This window comes from Schistocerca serialis, chromosome 10, assembly GCF_023864345.2.
Source record: "Schistocerca serialis cubense isolate TAMUIC-IGC-003099 chromosome 10, iqSchSeri2.2, whole genome shotgun sequence".
Taxonomy (NCBI): Eukaryota; Metazoa; Arthropoda; class Insecta; order Orthoptera; family Acrididae; genus Schistocerca; species Schistocerca serialis.
In genome coordinates, this window is record NC_064647.1 from 23,633,027 (window position 1) to 23,653,591 (window position 20,565).

Below are 20,565 nucleotides of genomic sequence, written 5' to 3' on the forward strand. Positions count from 1 at the left end.
CAGGAGAGGTTCAAATCATTGAAAGTTAGAGTGTCTGTCCTCTTGTACTTAAGTCTGCATTGTGCCTTTTAATTTTAATTCCGATGCAATTTCTGTGTTTCATCGTCAATAAGAAGGTGCAAGGTATACAGTAAACCTGAAGTGAAGCGTCGGAATCCAAAATTTGACCCACAGGAGAGGTTCAAATCATAGAAAGTGAGAGTGTCAGTCCTCTTTTACTTAAGTCGGGATTGTGCCTTTTGAATTTATTTCCGATGCAATGTCTGTGATTCATCGTCAATAAGAAGGTCCAAGGGATACAGTAAACCTGAAGTGAAGCATCGGAATCTAAAACTGGACTCACAGGAGAGGTTCAAATCATAGAAAGTGAGAGTGTCAGTCCGATTGTACTTAAGTCGGTATTGTGCCATTTGTATTAAATTCGGATGCAATGTCTGTGTCTCATCGTGTATAAGAAGGTCCATGGGATACAGTAAATCTGTAGTGAAGCATCGGAATCTAAAACTGGCCTCACAGGAGAGATTCAAATCATAGATAGTTAGAGTGTCAGTCCTCTTGTACTTAAGTCGCCATTGTGCCTTTTCTATTAAATTAGGATGTAATTTCTGTGTTTCATCGTCAACAAGAAGATCCAAGGGATACAGTAAACCTGAAGTGAAGCATCGGTATCTAAAACTGGACTCACGGTATAGATAGAATGTTAGAGTGTCAGTCCTCTTTTACTTAAGTCGGCATTGTGCATTTTGTATTAAATTCGGAAGCAATTTCTGCGTTTCATCGTCAATAAGAAGGTCCAAGGGATACAGTTAACCTGAAGTGAAGCATCGGAATCTAAAACTGTACTCACAGGAGAGGTTCAAATCATAGAAAGTGAGAGTGTCAGTCATCTTGTAATTAAGTCGGCATTAAGCCATTTGTATTAAATTCGGATGCAATTTCTGTGTTTCATCGTCAAGAAGAAGGTCCAAGGGATACAGTAAACCTGAAGTGAAGCATCGGAATCTAAAACTGGACTCACAATAAAGGTTCAAATCATAGAAAGTGAGAGTGTCAGTCCTCTTGTACTTAAGTCGGCATTGTGCCATTTGTATTAAATTCGGATGCAATATCTGTGTTTCATCGCCAATAAGAAGGTCCAAGGGATACAGTAAACCTGAAGTGAAGCATCGGAATCTAAAACTGGACTCACAGGAGAGGTTCAAATCATAGAGAGTTAGAGTGTCACTCCTCTCGTACTTAATTTGGTATTGTGCCTTTTGTATTAAAATCGGATACAATTTCTGTGTTTCATCGTCAATAAGAAGGTCCAGTGGATACAGTAAACCTTAAGTGAAGCATCGGTATCTAAAACTGGACTCACGGTATAGATAGAATGTTAGAGTGTCAGTCCTCCTTTACTTAAGTCGGCATTGTGCATTTTGAATTAAATTCGGAAGCAATTTCTGCGTTTCATCGTCAATAAGAAGATCCAAGGGATACAGTTAACCCGAAGTGAAGCATCGGAATCTAAAACTGTACTCACAGGAGAGGTTCAAATCATAGAAAGTGAGAGTGTCAGTCCTCTTGTACTTAAGTCGGCATTGTGCCTTTTGTATTAAATTCGGACGCAAACTCTGTGTTTCATCGTCAATAAGAAGGTCCAAGGGATACAGTAAACCTGAAGTGAAGCATCGGAATCTAAAACTGGACTAACTGGAGTGGTTCAAATCATAGAAAGTTAGAGTGTCAGTCCTCTTGTACTTAAGTCGGCATTGTGCCTTTTGAATTTAATTCCGATGCAATTTCTGTGTTTCATCGTCAATAAGAAGGTCCATGGGATACAGTATACCTTAAGTGAAGCATCGGTATCTAAAACTGGACTCACAGGATAGATAGAATGTTAGAGTGTCAGTCCTCTTTTACTTAAGATGGCATTGTGCAGTTTGTATTAAATTCGGAAGCAGTTTCTGTGTTTCATCGTCAATAAGAAGGTCCATGGGATACACTAAACCTGAAGTGAAGCGTCGGAATCCAAAATTGGACTCACAGGAGAGGTTCAAATCATAGAAAGTGAGAGTGTCATTCCGCTTTTACTTAAGTCGGCATTGTGCCTTTTGAATTTAGTTCCGATGCAATGTCTGTGTTTCATCGTCAATAAGAAGGTCCAAGGGATACAGTAAACCTGAAATGAAGCGTCGAAATCTAAAACTGGACTCACAGTAGAGGTTCAAATCATAGAAAGTGAGAGTGTCAGTCCGCTTGTACTTAAGTCGGTATTGTGCCATTTGTATTAAATTCGGATTCAATGTCTGTGTTTCATCGTCAATAAGAAGGTCCAAGGGATACAGTTAATCCGTAGTGAAGCATTGGAATCTAAAACTGGACTCACAGGAGAGATTCAAATCATAGATAGTTAGAGTGTCAGTCCTCTTGTACTTATGTCGCCATTGTGCCTTTTGTATTAAATTAGGATGCAATTTCTGTGTTTCATCGTCAACAAGAAGGTCCAAGGGATACAGTAAACCTGAAGTGAAGCATCGGAATCTAAAACTGGACTCGCAGGAGAGGTTCAAATCATAGCAAGTTAGAGTGTCAGTCCTCTTTTACTTAAGTCAGCATTGTGCCTTTTGTATTAATTTCGAATGCAAACTCTGTGTTTAATCGTCCATAAGAAGGTCCAAGGGATACAGTAAACCTTAAGTGAAGCATCGGAATCTAAAACTGGACTCACAGGATAGATAGAATGTTAGAGTGTCAGTCCTCTTTTACTTAAGTCGGCATTGTGCATTTTGTATTAAATTCGGAAGCAATTTCTGTGTTTCATCGTCAATAAGAAGGTCCAAGGGATACAGTTAACCTGAAGTGAAGCATCGGAATCTAAAACTGTATTCACAGGAGAGGTTCAAATCATAGAAAGAGAGAGTGTCAGTCATCTTGTAATTAAGTCGGCATTAAGCCATTTGTATTTAATTCGGATGCAATTTCTGTGTTTCATCGTCAAGAAGAAGGTCTAAGGGATACAGTAAACCTGAAGTGAAGCATCGGAATCTAAAACTGGACTCACAGGAGAGGTTCAAATCATAGAGAGTTACAGTGTCACTCCTCTTGTACTAAAGTCGGTATTGTGCCTTTTGTATTAAATTCGGATGCAATTTCTGTGTTTCATCGTCAATAAAAAGGTCCAAGGGATACAGTAAACCTGTAGTGAAGCATCGGAATCTAAATCTGGACTCACAAGAGAGGTTCCAATCATAGAAAGTTAGAGTGTCAGTCCTCTTGTACTTAAGTCGGCATTGTGCGTTTTGAATTTAATTCCGATGCAATTTCTGTGTTTCATCGTCAATAAGAAGGTGCAAGGTATACAGTAAACCTGAAGTGAAGCATTGGAATCTAAAACTGGACTCACTGGAGAGGTTCAAATCATAGAATGTGAGAGTGTCAGTCCACTTGTACTTAAGTCGCCATTGTGCCTTTTGTATTAAATTCGGATGCAATTATTGTCTTTCATCGTCAACAAGAAGGTCCAAGGGATACAGTTAACCTGAAGTGAAGCATCGGAATCTAAAACTGTACTCGCAGGAGAGGTTCAAATCATAGGAAGTTAGAGTGTCAGACCTCTTTTACTTAAGTCGGCATTGTGCCTTTTGTATTAATTTCGAATGCAAACTCTGTGTTTCATCGTCAATAAGAATGTCCAAGGGATACAGTTAACCTGAAGTGAAGCATCGGAATCTAAAAATTTTCTCACAGGAGGGGTTCAAATCATAGAAAGTGAGAGTGTCAGTCCTCTTTACTTAAATCGCCATTGTGCCTTTTGTATTAAATTCGGATGCAAACTCTGTGTTTCATAGTCAATAAGAAGGTCCAAGGGATACAGTAAACCTGAAAAGAAGCATCGGAATCTAAAACTCGACTCATTGGAGGGGTTCAAATCATAGAAAGTTAGAGTGTCAGTCCTCTTGTACTTAAGTAGGTATTGTGCCTTTTGAATATAATTCCGATGCAATTTCTGTGTTTCATCGTCAATAAGAAGGTCCAAGGGATACAGTAAACCTGAAGTGAAGCGTCGGAATCCAAAATTGGACTCACAGGAGAGGTTCAAATCATAGAAAGTGAGAGTGTCAGTCCTCTTTTCCTTAAGGCGGCATTGTGCCTTTAGAATTTAGTTCGGATGCAATGTCTGTGTTTCATCGTCAATAAGAAGGTCCAAGGGATACAGTAAACCTGAAATGAAGCATCGGAATCTAAAACTGGACTCACAGGAGAGGTTCAAATCATAGAAAGTGAGAGTGTCAGTCCGCTTGTACTTAAGTCGGTATTGTGCCATTTGTATTAAATTCGGATGCAATGTCTGTGTTTCATCGTCTATACGAAGGTCCAAGGGATACAGTAAATCTGTAGTGAAGCATCGGAATCTAAAACTGGACTCACAGGAGAGATTCAAATCATAGATAGTTAGAGTGTCATTCCTCTTGTACTTAAGTCTCCATTGTGCCTTTTGGATTAAATTAGGATGCGATTTCTGTGTTTCATCGTCAACAAGAAGGTCCAAGGGATACAGTAAACCTGAAGTAAAGCATCGAAATCTAAAACTGGACTCACAGGAGAGGTTCAAATCATAGAAAGTTAGAGTGTCACTCCGCTTGTACTTAAGTCGGTATTGTGCTTTTGTATTAAAATCGGATACAATTTCTGTGTTTCATCGTCAATAAGATGGTCCTAGTGATACAGTAAACGTTAAGTGAAGCATCGATATCTAAAACTGGACTCACAGGATAGATAGAATGTTAGAGTGTGAGTCCTCTTTTACTTAAGTCGGCATTGTGCATTTTGTATTAAATTCGGAAGCAATTTCTGTGTTTCATCGTCAATAGGAAGGTCCAAGGGATACAGTTAACCTGAAGTGAAGCATCGGAATCTAAAACTGTACTCACAGGAAAGGTTCAAATCATAGAAAGAGAGAGTGTCGGTCATCTTGTAATTAAGTCGGCATTAAGCCATTTGTATTAAATTCGGATGCAATTTCTGTGTTTCATCGTCAAGAAGAAGGTCCAAGGGATACAGTAAACCTGAAGTGAAGCATCGGAATCTAAAACTGGACTCACAATAAAGGTTCAAATCATAGAAAGTGAGAGTGTCAGTCCTCTTGTACTTAAGTCGGCATTGTGATATTTGTATAAAATTCGGATGCCATTTCTGTGTTTCATCGCCAATAAGAAGGTCCAAGGGATACAGTAAACCTGAAGTGAAGCATCGGAATCTAAAACTGGACTCACAGGAGAGGTTCAAATCATAGAGAGAGAGAGTGTCACTCCTCTTGTACTTAAGTCGGTATTGTGCCTTTTGTATTAAATTCGGATGCAATTTCTGTGTTTCATCGTCAATAAAAAGGTCCAAGGGATACAGTAAACCTGTAGTGAAGCAACGGAATCTAAATCTGGACTCACAGGAGAGGTTCCAATCATAGAAAGTTAGAGTGTCAGTCCTCTTGTACTTAAGTCTGCATTGTGCCTTTTGAAATTAATTCCGATGCAATTTCTGTGCTTCATCGTCAATAAGAAGGTGCAAGGTATACAGTAAACCTGAAGTGAAGCATTGGAATCTAAAACTGGACTCACAGGGGAGGTTCAAATCATAGAATGTGAGAGTGTCAGTCCACTTGTACTTAAGTCGCCATTGTGCCTTTTGTATTAAATTCGGGTGCAATTTCTGTCTTTCATCGTCAACAAGAAGGTCCAAGGGATACAGTAAACCTGAAGTGAAGCATCGGAATCTAAAACTGTACTCGCAGGAGAGGTTCAAATCATAGAAAGTTAGAGCGTCAATCCTCTTTTACTTAAGTCGGCATTGTGTCTTTTGTATTAATTTCGAATGCAAACTCTGTGTTTCATCGTCAATAAGAAGGTGCAAGGTATACAGTTAACCTGAAGTGAAGCATCGGAATCTAAAACTGTTCTCACAGGAGAGGTTCAAATCATAGAAAGTGAGAGTGTCAGTCCTCTTTACTTAAGTCGCCATTGTGCCTTTTGTATTAAATTCGGATGCAAATTCTGTGTTTTATCGCCAATAAGAAGGTCCAAGGGATACAGTAAACCTGAAGTGAAGCATCGAAATTTAAAACTGCACTCACAGGAGAGGTTCAATTCATTGAAAGTTAGAGTGTCAGTCCTCTTGTACTTAAGTCGGCATTGTGCCTTTTGTATTAATTTCGAATGCAAACTCTGTGTTTCATCGTCAATAAGAAGGTCCAAGGGATACAGTAAACCTGAAGTGAAGCGTCGGAATCCAAAATTGGATTCACAGGAGAGGTTCAAATCATAGAAAGTTAGAGTGTCAGTCCTCTTTTACTTAAGTCGGCATAGTGCCTTTTGAATTTAGTTCCGATGCAATGTCTGTGTTTCATCGTCAATAAGAAGGTCCAAGGGATACAGTAAACCTGAAATGAAGCATCGGAATCTAAAACTGGACTCACAGGAGAGGTTCAAATCATAGAAAGTGAGAGTGTCAGTCAGCTTGAACTTAAGTCGGTATAGTGCCATTTGTATTAAATTCGGATGCAATGTCTGTGTTTCATCGTCTATAAGAAGGTCCAATGGATACAGTAAATCTGTAGTGAAGCATCGGAATTTAAAACTGGACTCACAGGAGAGATTCAAATCATAGATAGTTAGAGTGTCAGTCCTCTTGTACTTAAGTCGGTATTGTGCCTTTTGTATAAATTCGGATGCAATTTCTGTCTTTCATCGTCAACAAGAAGGTCGAAGGGATACAGTAAACCTGAAGTGAAGCATCGGAATCTAAAACTGTACTCGCAGGAGAGGTTCAAATCATAGAAAGTTAGAGTGTCAGTCCTATTTTACTTAAGTCGGCATTGTGCCTTTTGTATTAATTTCGAATGCAAACTCTGTGTTTCATCGTCAATAAGAAGGTCCAAGGGATACAGTTAACCTGAAGTGAAGCATCGGAATCGAAGACTGTTCTCACAGGAGAGGTTCAAATCATAGGTAGTGAGAGTGTCAGTCCTCTTTACTTAAGTCGCCATTGTGCCTTTTGTATTAAATGCGGATGCAATTTCTGTGTTTTATCGTCAATAAGAAGGTCCAAGGGATACAGTAAACCTGAAGTGAAGCATCGAAATTTAAAACTGCACTCACAGGAGAGGTTCAAATCATTGAAAATTAGAGTGTCAGTCCTCTTGTACTTAAGTCGGCATTGTGCCTTTTGTTCTAAATTCGGATGCAAACTCTGTGTTTCATCGTCAAGAAGAAGGTCCAAGGGAAACAGTAAACCTGAAGTGAAGCATCGGAATGTAAAACTGGACTCACAATAAAGGTTCAAATCATAGAAAGTAAGAGTGTCAGTCCTCTTGTACTTAAGTCGGCATTGTGCCATTTGTATTAAATTCGGATGCAATTTCTGTGTTTCATCGTCAATAAGAAGGTCCAAGGGATACACTAAACCTGAAGTGAAGCATCGGAATCTAAAACTGGACTCACAGGAGAGGTTCAAATCATAGAGAGTTAGAGTGTCACTCCTCTTGTACTTAAGTCGGTATTGTGCCTTTTGTATAAATTCGGATGCAATTTCTGTCTTTCATCGTCAACAAGAACGTCGAAGTGATACAGTAAACCTGAAGTGAAGCATCGTAATCTAAAACTGTACTCGCAGGAGAGGTTCAAATCATAGAAAGTTAGAGTGTCAGTCCTATTTTACTTAAGTCGGCATTGTGCCTTTTGTATTAATTTCGAATGCCAACTCTGTGTTTCATCGTCAATAAGAAGGTACAAGGGATACAGTTAACCTGAAGTGAAGCATCGGAATCGAAGACTGTTCTCACAGGAGAGGTTCAAATCATAGAAAGTGAGAGTGTCAGTCCTCTTTACTTAAGTCGCCATTGTGCCTTTTGTATTAAATTCGGATGCAATTTCTGTGTTTTATCGTCAATAAGAAGGTCCAAGGGATACAGTAAACCTGAAGTGAAGCATCGAAATTTAAAACTGCACTCACAGGAGAGGTTCAAATCATTGAAAATTAGAGTGTCAGTCCTCTTGTACTTAAGTCGGCATTGTGCCTTTTGTATTAAATTCGGATGCAAACTCTGTGTTTCATCGTCAATAAGAAGGTCCAAGGGATACAGTAAACCTGAAGTGAAGCATCGGAATCTAAAACAATCTCACTGGAAAGGTTCAAATCATAGAAAGTTAGAGTGTCAGTCCTCTTGTACTTAAGTCGGCATTGTGCCTTTTGAATTTAATTCCGATGCCATTTCTGTGTTTCATCGTCAATAAGAAGGTCCAAGGGATACAGTAAACCTGAAGTGAAGCGTCGGAATCCAAAATTGGACTCACAGGAGAGGTTCAAATCATAGAAAGTGAGAGTGTCAGTCCTCTTTTACTTAAGTAGGCATTGTGCATTTTGAATTTAGTTTCGATGCAATGTCTGTGTTTCATCGTCAATAAGAAGGTCCAAGGGATACAGTAAAATTCAAACGAAGCATCGGAATCTAAAACTGGACTCAAGGGAGAGATTCAAATCACAGATAGTTAGAGTGTCAGTTCTCTTGTACTTAAGTCACCATTGTGCCTTTTGTATTAAATTAGGATGCTATTTCTGTGTTTCATCGTCAACAAGAAGGTCCAAGGGATACAGTAAACCTGAAGTGAAGCATCGGAATCAAAAACTGGACTCGCAGGAGAGGATCAAATCATAGCAAGTTAGAGTGTCGGTCCTGTTTTACTTAAGTCGGCATTGTGCCTTTTGTATTAATTTCGAATGCAAACTCTGTGTTTCATCGTCAATAAGAAGGTCCAAGGGATACAGTAAACCTGAAGTAAAGCATCGAAATCTAAAACTGGACTCACAGGAGGGGTTCAAATCATAGAAAGTTAGAGTGTCACTGCGCTTGTACTTAAGTCGGTATTGTGCCTTTTGTATTAAAATAGGATACAATTTCTGTGTTTCATCGTCAATAAGAATATCCAAGGGATACAGTAAACCTTAAGTGAAGCATCGGAATCTAAAACTGGACTCACAGGAGAGGTTCAAATCATAGAATGTTAGAGTGTCAGTCCTCTTTTACTTAAGTCAGCATTGTGTATTTTGTATTAAATTCGGAAGCAATTTCTGTGTTTCATCGTCAATAAGAAGGTCCAAGGGATACAGTTAACTTGAAGTGAAGCATCGGAATCTAAAACTGTACTCACAGGAGAGGTTCAAATCATAGAAAGTGAGAGTGTCAGTCATCTTGTAATTAAGTCGGCATTAAGCCATTTGTATTAAATTCGGATGCAATTTCTGTGTTTCATCGTCAAGAAGTAGGTCCAAGGGATACAGTAAACCTAAAGTGAAGCATCGGAATCTAAAACTGGACTCACAATAAAGGTTCAAATCATAGAAAGTGAGAGTGTAGGTCATCTTCTAATTAAGTCGGCATTAAGCCATTTGTATTAAATTTGGATGCAATTTCTGTGTTTCATCGTCAAGAAGAAGGTCCAAGGGATACAGTAAACCTGAAGTGAAGCATCGGAATCTAAAACTGGACTCACAATAAAGGTTCAAATCATAGAAAGTGAGAGTGTCAGTCCTCTTGTACTTAAGTCGGCATTCTGCCTTTTGAATTTAATTCCGATGCAATTTCTGTGTTTCATCGTCAATAAGAAGGTCCAAGGGATACAGTAAACCTGAAGTGAAGCGTGGGAATCCAAAATTGGATTAACAGGAGAGGTTCAAATCATAGAAAGTTAGAGTGTCTGTCCTCTTTTACTTAAGTCGGCATTGTGCCTTTTGAATTTAGTTCCGATGCAATGTCTGTGTTTCATCGTCAATAAGAAGGTCCAAGGGATACAGTAAACCTGAAATGAAGCATCGGAATCTAACACTGGACTCACAGAGAGGTTCAAATCATAGAAAGTGAGAGTGTCAGTCCGCTTGTACTTAAGTCGGTATTGTGCCATTTGTATTAAATTCGGATGCAATGTCTGTGTTTCATCGTCTATAAGAAGGTCCAATGGATACAGTAAATCTGTAGTGAAGCATCGGAATTTAAAACTGGACTCACAGGAGAGATTCAAATCATAGATAGTTAGAGTGTCAGTCCTCTTGTACTTAAGTCGCCATTGTGTATTTTGTATTAAATTAGGATGCAATTTCTGTGTTTCATCGTCAACAAGAAGGTTTAAGGGATACAGTAAACCTGAAGTGAAGCATCGGAATCTAAAACTGGACTCGCAGAAGAGGTTCAAATCATAGCAAGTTTGAGTGTCAGTCCTCTTTTACTTAAGTCGGCATTGTGCCTTTTGTATTAATTTCGAATGCAAACTCTGTGTTTCATCGTCAATAAGAAGGTCCAAGGGATACAGTAAAAGTGAAGTAAAGCATCGAAATCTAAAACTGGACTCACAGGAGAAGTTCAAATCATAGAAAGTTAGAGTGTCACTCCGCTTGTACTTAAGTCGGTATTGTGCCTTTTGTATTAAAATCGGATACAATTTCTGTGTTTCATCGTCAATAAGAAGGTCCAAGGGAAACAGTAAACCTGAAGTGAAGCATCGGAATCTAAAACTGGACTCACAATAAAGGTTCAAATCATAGAAATTAAGAGTGTCAGTCCTCTTGTACTTATGTCGGCATTGTGCCATTTGTATTAAATTCGGATGCAATTTCTGTGTTTCATCGCCAATAAGAAGGTCCAAGGGATACACTAAACCTGAAGTGAAGCATCGGAATCTAAAACTGGACTCACAGGAGAGGTTCAAATCATAGAGAGTTAGAGTGTCACTCCTCTTGTACTTAAGTCGGTATTGTGCCTTTTGTATAAATTCGGATGCAATTTCTGTCTTTCATCGTCAACAAGAAGGTCGAAGGGATACAGTAAACCTGAAGTGAAGCATCGGAATCTAAAACTGTACTCGTAGGAAAGGATCAAATCATAGAAAGTTAGAGTGTCAGTCCTATTTTACTTAAGTCGGCATTGTGCCTTTTGTATTAATTTCGAATGCAAACTCTGTGTTTCATCTTCAATAAGAAGATCCAAGGGATACAGTTAACCTGAAGTGAAGCATCGGAATCGAAGACTGTTCTCACAGGAGAGGTTCAAATCATAGAAAGTGAGAGTCTCAGTCCTCTTTACTTAAGTCGCCATTGTGCCTTTTGTATTAAATTCGGATGCAATTTCTGTGTTTTATCGTCAATAAGAAGGTCCAAGGGATACAGTAAACCTGAAGTGAAGCATCGAAATTTAAAACTGCACTCACAGGAGAGGTTCATATCATTGAAAATTAGAGTGTCAGTCCTCTTGTACTTAAGTCGGCATTGTGCCTCTTGTATTAAATTCGGATGCAAACTCTGTGTTTCATCGTCAATAAGAAGGTCCAAGGGATACAGTAAACCTGAAGTGAAGCATCGGAATCTAAAACTGGACTCACTGGAGAGGTTCAAATCATAGAAAGTTAGAGTGTCAGTCCTCTTGTACTTAAGTCGGCATTGTGCCTTTTGAATTTAATTCAGATGCAATTTCTGTGTTTCATCGTCAATAAGAAGGTCCAAGGGATACAGTAAACGTGAAGTGAAGCGTCGGAATCCAAAATTGGACTCACAGGAGAGGTTCAAATCATAGAAAGTGAGAGTGTCAGTCCTCTTTTACTTAAGTAGGCATTGTGCATTTTGAATTTAGTTCCGATGCAATGACTGTGTTTCATCGTCAATAAGAAGGTCCAAGGGATACAGTAAAATTCAAATGAAGCATCGGAGTCTAAAACTGAACTCACAGGAGAGGTTCAAATCATAGAAAGTGAGAGTGTCAGTCCGCTTGTACTTAAGTCGGTATTGTGCAATTTGTATTAAATTCGGATGCAATGTCTGTGTTTCATCGTCTATAAGAAGGTCCAAGGGATACAGTAAATCTGTAGTGAAGCATCGGAATCTAAAACTGGACTCAAGGGAGAGATTCAAATCACAGATAGTTAGAGTGTCAGTCCTCTTGTCCTTAAGACACCATTGTGCCTTTTGTATTAAATTAGGATGCAATTTCTGTGTTTTATCGTCAACAAGAAGGTCCAAGGGATACAGTAAACCTGAAGTGAAGCATCGGAATCAAAAACTGGACTCGCAGGAGAGGATCAAATCATAGCAAGTTAGAGTGTCGGTCCTGTTTTACTTAAGTCGTCATTGTGCCTTTTGTATTAATTTCGAATGCAAACTCTGTGTTTCATCGTCAATAAGAATGTCCAAGGGATACAGTCAACCTGAAGTAAAGCATCGAAATCTAAAACTGGACTCACAGGAGAGGTTCAAATCATAGAAAGTTAGAGTGTCACTGCGCTTGTACTTAAGTCGGTATTGTGCCTTTTGTATTAAAATCGGATACAATTTCTGTGTTTCATCGTCAATAAGAATATCCAAGGGATACAGTGAACCTTAAGTGAAGCATCGGAATCTAAAACTGGACTCACAGGATAGGTTCAAATCATAGAATGTTAGAGTGTCAGTCCTCTTTTACTTAAGTCAGCATTGTGCATTTTGTATTAAATTCGGAAGCAATTTCTGTGTTTCATCGTCAATAAGAAGGTCCAAGTGATACAGTTAACCTGAAGTGAAGCATCGGAATCTAAAACTGTACTCACAGGAGAGGTTCAAATCATAGAAAGTGAGAGTGTCATTCATCTTGTAATTAAGTCGGCATTAAGCCATTTGTATTAAATTCGGATGCAATTTCTGTGTTTCATCGTCAAGAAGAAGGTCCAAGGGATACAGTAAACCTGAAGTGAAGCATCGAAGTTTAAAACTGCACTCACAGGAGAGGTTCAAATCATTGAAAATTAGAGTGTCAGTCCTCTTGTACTTAAGTCGGCATTGTGCCCTTTGTATTAAATTCGGATGCAAACTCTGTGTTTCATCGTCAATAAGAAGGTCCAAGGGATACAGTAAACCTGAAGTGAAGCATCGGAATCTAAAACTGGACTCACTGGAGAGGTTCAAATCATAGAAAGTTAGAGTGTCAGTCCTCTTGTACTTAAGTCGGCATTGTGCCTTTTGAATTTAATTCCGATGCAATTTCTGTGTTTCATCGTCAATAAGAAGGTCCAAGGGATACAGTAAACCTGAAGTGAAGCATCGGAATCTAAAACTGTACTCGCAGGAGAGGTTCAAATCATAGAAAGTTAGAGTGTCAGTCCTATTTTACTTAAGTCGGCATTGTGCCTTTTGTATTAATTTCGAATGCAAACTCTGTGTTTCATCGTCAATAAGAAGGTCCAAGGGATACAGTTAACCTGAAGTGAAGCATCGGAATCGAAGACTGTTCTCACAGGAGAGGTTCAAATCATAGGTAGTGAGAGTGTCAGTCCTCTTTACTTAAGTCGCCATTGTGCCTTTTGTATTAAATGCGGATGCAATTTCTGTGTTTTATCGTCAATAAGAAGGTCCAAGGGATACAGTAAACCTGAAGTGAAGCATCGAAATTTAAAACTGCACTCACAGGAGAGGTTCAAATCATTGAAAATTAGAGTGTCAGTCCTCTTGTACTTAAGTCGGCATTGTGCCTTTTGTTCTAAATTCGGATGCAAACTCTGTGTTTCATCGTCAAGAAGAAGGTCCAAGGGAAACAGTAAACCTGAAGTGAAGCATCGGAATGTAAAACTGGACTCACAATAAAGGTTGAAATCATAGAAAGTAAGAGTGTCAGTCCTCTTGTACCTAAGTCGGCATTGTGCCATTTGTATTAAATTCGGATGCAATTTCTGTGTTTCATCGTCAATAAGAAGGTCCAAGGGATACACTAAACCTGAAGTGAAGCATCGGAATCTACAACTGGACTCACAGGAGAGGTTCAAATCATAGAGAGTTAGAGTGTCACTCCTCTTGTACTTAAGTCGGTATTGTGCCTTTTGTATAAATTCGGATGCAATTTCTGTCTTTCATCGTCAACAAGAACGTCGAAGTGATACAGTAAACCTGAAGTGAAGCATCGTAATCTAAAACTGTACTCGCAGGAGAGGTTCAAATCATAGAAAGTTGGAGTGTCAGTCCTATTTTACTTAAGTCGGCATTGTGCCTTTTGTATTAATTTCGAATGCCAACTCTGTGTTTCATCGTCAATAAGAAGGTCCAAGGGATACAGTTAACCTGAAGTGAAGCATCGGAATCGAAGACTGTTCTCACAGGAGAGGTTCAAATCATAGAAAGTGAGAGTGTCAGTCCTCTTTACTTAAGTCGCCATTGTGCCTTTTGTATTAAATTCGGATGCAATTTCTGTGTTTTATCGTCAATAAGAAGGTCCAAGGGATACAGTAAACCTGAAGTGAAGCATCGAAATTTAAAACTGCACTCACAGGAGAGGTTCAAATCATTGAAAATTAGAGTGTCAGTCCTCTTGTACTTAAGTCGGCATTGTGCCTTTTGTATTAAATTCGGATGCAAACTCTGTGTTTCATCGTCAATAAGAAGGTCCAAGGGATACAGTAAACCTGAAGTGAAGCATCGGAATCTAAAACTGGACTCACTGGAAAGGTTCAAATCATAGAAAGTTAGAGTGTCAGTCCTCTTGTACTTAAGTCGGCATTGTGCCTTTTGAATTTAATTCCGATGCCATTTCTGTGTTTCATCGTCAATAAGAAGGTCCAAGGGATACAGTAAACCTGAAGTGAAGCGTCGGAATCCAAAATTGGACTCACAGGAGAGGTTCAAATCATAGAAAGTGAGAGTGTCAGTCCTCTTTTACTTAAGTAGGCATTGTGCATTTTGAATTTAGTTTCGATGCAATGTCTGTGTTTCATCGTCAATAAGAAGGGCCAAGGGATACAGTAAAATTCAAACGAAGCATCGGAATCTAAAACTGGACTCAAGGGAGAGATTCAAATCACAGATAGTTAGAGTGTCAGTTCTCTTGTACTTAAGTCACCATTGTGCCTTTTGTATTAAATTAGGATGCTATTTCTGTGTTTCATCGTCAACAAGAAGGTCCAAGGGATACAGTAAACCTGAAGTGAAGCATCGGAATCAAAAACTGGACTCGCAGGAGAGGATCAAATCATAGCAAGTTAGAGTGTCGGTCCTGTTTTACTTAAGTCGGCAATGTGCCTTTTGTATTAATTTCGAATGCAAACTCTGTGTTTCATCGTCAATAAGAAGGTCCAAGGGATACAGTAAACCTGAAGTAAAGCATCGAAATCTAAAACTGGACTCACAGGAGAGGTTCAAATCATAGAAAGTTAGAGTGTCACTGCGCTTGTACTTAAGTCGGTATTGTGCCTTTTGTATTAAAATCGGATACAATTTCTGTGTTTCATCGTCAATAAGAATATCCAAGGGATACAGTAAACCTTAAGTGAAGCATCGGAATCTAAAACTGGACTCACAGGAGAGGTTCAAATCATAGAATGTTAGAGTGTCAGTCCTCTTTTACTTAAGTCAGCATTGTGTATTTTGTATTAAATTCGGAAGCAATTTCTGTGTTTCATCGTCAATAAGAAGGTCCAAGGGATACAGTTAACTTGAAGTGAAGCATCGGAATCTAAAACTGTACTCACAGGAGAGGTTCAAATCATAGAAAGTGAGAGTGTCAGTCATCTTGTAATTAAGTCGGCATTAAGCCATTTGTATTACATTCGGATGCAATTTCTGTGTTTCATCGTCAAGAAGAAGGTCCAAGGGATACAGTAAACCTAAAGTGAAGCATCGGAATCTAAAACTGGACTCACAATAAAGGTACAAATCATAGAAAGTGAGAGTGTCAGTCCTCTTGTACTTAAGTCGGCATTGTGCTTTTGTATTGAAATTGGATACAATTTCTGTTTTTCATCGTCAATAAGGTGGTCCAAGGGATACAGTAAACGTTAAGTGAAGCATCGATATCTAAAACTGGACTCACAGGATAGATAGAATGTTAGAGTGTCAGTCCTCTTTTACTTAAGTCGGCATTGTGCATTTTGTATTAAATTCGGAAGCAATTTCTGTGTTTCATCGTCAATAAGAAGGTCCAAGGGATACAGTTAACCTGAAGTGAAGCATCGGAATCTAAAACTGTACTCACAGGAGAAGTTCAAATCATAGAAAGTGAGAGTGTAGGTCATCTTCTAATTAAGTCGGCATTAAGCCATTTGTATTAAATTTGGATGCAATTTCTGTGTTTCATCGTCAAGAAGAAGGTCCAAGGGATACAGTAAACCTGAAGTGAAGCATCGGAATCTAAAACTGGACTCACAATAAAGGTTCAAATCATAGAAAGTGAGAGTGTCAGTCCTCTTGTACTTAAGTCGGCATTCTGCCTTTTGAATTTAATTCCGATGCAATTTCTGTGTTTCATCGTCAATAAGAAGGTCCAAGGGATACAGTAAACCTGAAGTGAAGCGTGGGAATCCAAAATTGGATTAACAGGAGAGGTTCAAATCATAGAAAGTTAGAGTGTCAGTCCTCTTTTACTTAAGTCGGCATTGTGCCTTTTGAATTTAGTTCCGATGCAATGTCTGTGTTTCATCGTCAATAAGAAGGTCCAAGGGATACAGTAAACCTGAAATGAAGCATCGGAATCTAACACTGGACTCACAGAGAGGTTCAAATCATAGAAAGTGAGAGTGTCAGTCCGCTTGTACTTAAGTCGGTATTGTGCCATTTGTATTAAATTCGGATGCAATGTCTGTGTTTCATCGTCTATAAGAAGGTCCAATGGACACAGTAAATCTGTAGTGAAGCATCGGAATTTAAAACTGGACTCACAGGAGAGATTCAAATCATAGATAGTTAGAGTGTCAGTCCTCTTGTACTTAAGTCGCCATTGTGTATTTTGTATTAAATTAGGATGCAATTTCTGTGTTTCATCGTCAACAAGAAGGTTTAAGGGATACAGTAAACCTGAAGTGAAGCATCGGAATCTAAAACTGGACTCGCAGAAGAGGTTCAAATCATAACAAGTTTGAGTGTCAGTCCTCTTTTACTTAAGTCGGCATTGTGCCTTTTGTATTAATTTCGAATGCAAACTCTGTGTTTCATCGTCAATAAGAAGGTCCAAGGGATACAGTAAAAGTGAAGTAAAGCATCGAAATCTAAAACTGGACTCACAGGAGAAGTTCAAATCATAGAAAGTTAGAGTGTCACTCCGCTTGTACTTAAGTCGGTATTGTGCCTTTTGTATTAAAATCGGATACAATTTCTGTGTTTCATCGTCAATAAGAAGGTCCAAGGGAAACAGTAAACCTGAAGTGAAGCATCGGAATCTAAAACTGGACTCACAATAAAGGTTCAAATCATAGAAATTAAGAGTGTCAGTCCTCTTGTACTTAAGTCGGCATTGTGCCATTTGTATTAAATTCGGATGCAATTTCTGTGTTTCATCGCCAATAAGAAGGTCCAAGGGATACACTAAACCTGAAGTGAAGCATCGGAATCTAAAACTGGACTCACAGGAGAGGTTCAAATCATAGAGAGTTAGAGTGTCACTCCTCTTGTACTTAAGTCGGTATTGTGCCTTTTGTATAAATTCTGATGCAATTTCTGTCTTTCATCGTCAACAAGAAGGTCGAAGGGATACAGTAAACCTGAAGTGAAGCATCGGAATCTAAAACTGTACTCGTAGGAAAGGATCAAATCATAGAAAGTTAGAGTGTCAGTCCTATTTTACTTAAGTCGGCATTGTGCCTTTTGTATTAATTTCGAATGCAAACTCTGTGTTTCATCTTCAATAAGAAGATCCAAGGGATACAGTTAACCTGAAGTGAAGCATCGGAATCGAAGACTGTTCTCACAGGAGAGGTTCAAATCATAGAAAGTGAGAGTCTCAGTCCTCTTTACTTAAGTCGCCATTGTGCCTTTTGTATTAAATTCGGATGCAATTTCTGTGTTTCATCGTCAATAAGAGGGTGCAAGGTATACAGTAAACCTGAAATGAAGCATCGAAATCTAAAACTGGACTCACAGGAGATGTTCAAATTATTGAAAGTGAGAGTGTCAGTCCTCTTGTACTTATGTCGGCATTGTGCCTTTTGTATTAAATTCGGATGCATTTTCTGTGTTTCATCGTCAATGAGAAGGTCCAAGGGATACAGTAAACCTGTAGTGAAGCATCGGAATCAAAATCTGGACTCACAGGAGAGGTTCCAATCATAGAAAGTTAGAGTGTCAGTCCTCTTGTACTTAAGTCGGCATTGTGCCTTTTGAATTTAATTCCGATGCAATGTCTGTGTTTCATCGTCAACAAGAAGGTGCAAGGTATACAGTAAACCTGAAGTGAAGCATCGGAATTTAAAACTGGACTCACAGGAGAGGTTCAAAACATAGAATGTGAGAGTGTCAGTCCACTTATACTTAAGTCGCCATTGTGCCTTTTGTATTAAATTCGGATGCAAATTCTGTCTTTCATCGCCAACAAGAAGGATCAAGCGATACAGTAAACCTGAAGTGAAGCATCGGAATCTAAAACTGGACTCACAGGAGAGGTTCAAATCATAGAAAGTTAGAGTGTCACTCCGCTTGTACTTAAGTCGGTATTGTGCATTTTGTATTAAATTCGGATGCTATTTCTGTGTTTCATCGTCAATAAGAAGGTCCAAGGGATACAGTAAACCTTAAGTGAAACATCGGAATCAAAAACTGGACTCACAGGATAGGTTCTAATCATAGAAAGTGAGAGTGTCAGTCATCTTGTAATTAAGTCGGCATTATGCCATTTGTATTAAATTCGGATGCAATTTCTGTAATTCATCGTCAATAAGAGGGTCCAAGAGATACAGTAAACCTGAAGTGAAGCATCTGAATCTAAAACTGGACTCACAGGAAAGGTTCAAATCATAGAAAGTGTGAGTGTCAGTCCTCTTGTACTTAAGTTTGCATTGTGCCATTTGTATTAAATTCGGATGCAATTTCTGTTTTTCATCGTCAATAAGAAGTTCCAAGGGATACAGTAAACCTGAAGTGAAGCATCGAAATCTAAAACTGGACTCATAGGAGAGGTCAAATCATAGAAAGTTAGAGTGTCACTCCTCTTGTACTTGAGTCGGTATTGTGCCTTTTGTATTAAATTCTTATGCAACCTCTGTGTTTCATCGTCAATAAGAAGGTCCAAGGGATGCAGTAAACCTGAAGTGAAGCATCGGAATCTAAAACTGGGCTCACAGGAGAGGTTCAAATCATAGAAAGTTAGAATGTCAGTCCTCTTGTACTTCAGTCGGCATTGTGCCTTTTGTATTAAATTCGGATGCAATTTCTGTGTTTCATCGTCAATAAGAAGGTGCAAGGTATACAGTAAACCTGACGAATCGGAATCTAAAACTGGACTCACAGGAAAGGTTCATATCATAGAAAGTGAGAGTGTCAGTCCTCTTGTACTTAAGTCGGCATTGTGCCATTTGTATTAAATTCGGATGCAATTTCTGTGTTTCATCGTCAATAAGAAGGTCCAAGGGATACAGTAAACCTGAAGTGAAGCATCGGAATCTAAAACTGGACTCACAGGAAAGGTCAAATCATAGAAAGTTAGAGTGTCACTCCTTTTGTACTTAAGTCGGTAATGTGCATTTTTTATTAAATTCGGATGCAATTTCTGCGTTTCATCGGCAATAAGAAGGTCCAAGAGATACAGTAAACATGAAGTGAAGCAACGGAATCGAAAATTGGCCTCACAGGAGAGGTTCAAATCATAGAAAGTGAGAGTGTCAGTCCTCTTGTACTTAAGTCGGCATTGTGCGTTTTGTATTTAATTCGGATGGAATTTCTGTGTTTCATCGTCAATAAGAAGGTGCAAGGTATACAGTAAACCTGAAGTGAAGCATCGGAATCTAAAACTATACTCACAGGAGAGGTTCAAATCATAGAAAGTTTGAGTGTCAGTCCTCTTGTACTTAAGTCGGCATTGGGCGTTTTGTATTAAATTCGGATGCAATTTTTGTGTTTCATCGTCAATAAGAAGGTCCAAGGGATATAGTAAACCTGAAGTGAAGCAACAGAATCTAAAACTGGACTCACAGGAGAGGTTCAGATCATAGAGAGTTAGAGTGTCACTCCACTTGTACTTAAGTCGGTATTGTGCATTTTGTATTAAATTCGGATGCAATTTCAGTGTTTCATCGTCAATAAGAAGGTGCAAGGTATACAGTAAACCTGAGGTGAAGCATCGGAATCTAAAACTGGACTCACAGGAGAGGTTCTAATCATAGAATGTGAGAGTGTCAGTCCACTTGTACATAAGTCGCCATTGTGCCTTTTGTATTAAATTCGGATGCAATTTCTGTATTTCATCGTCAACAAGAAGGACCAAGCCATACAGTAAACCTGAAGTGAAGCATCGCAATCTACAACTGGACTCTCAGCAGTGGTTCAAATCATAGAAAGTTAGAGTGTCACTCCGCTTGTACTTAAGTCGGTATTGTGCCTTTTGTATTAAATTCGGATGCAATTTCTGTGTTTCGTCGTCAATAAGAAGGTCGAAGTGATACAGTAAACCTTAAGTGAAACATCGGAATCTAAAACTGGACTCACAGGATACGTTCAAATCAAAGAAAGTTAAAGGTTCAGTCATCTTGTAATTAAGTCGGCATTATGCCATTTGTATTAAATTCGGATGCAATTACTGTGTTTCATCGTCAATAAGAAGGTCCAAGA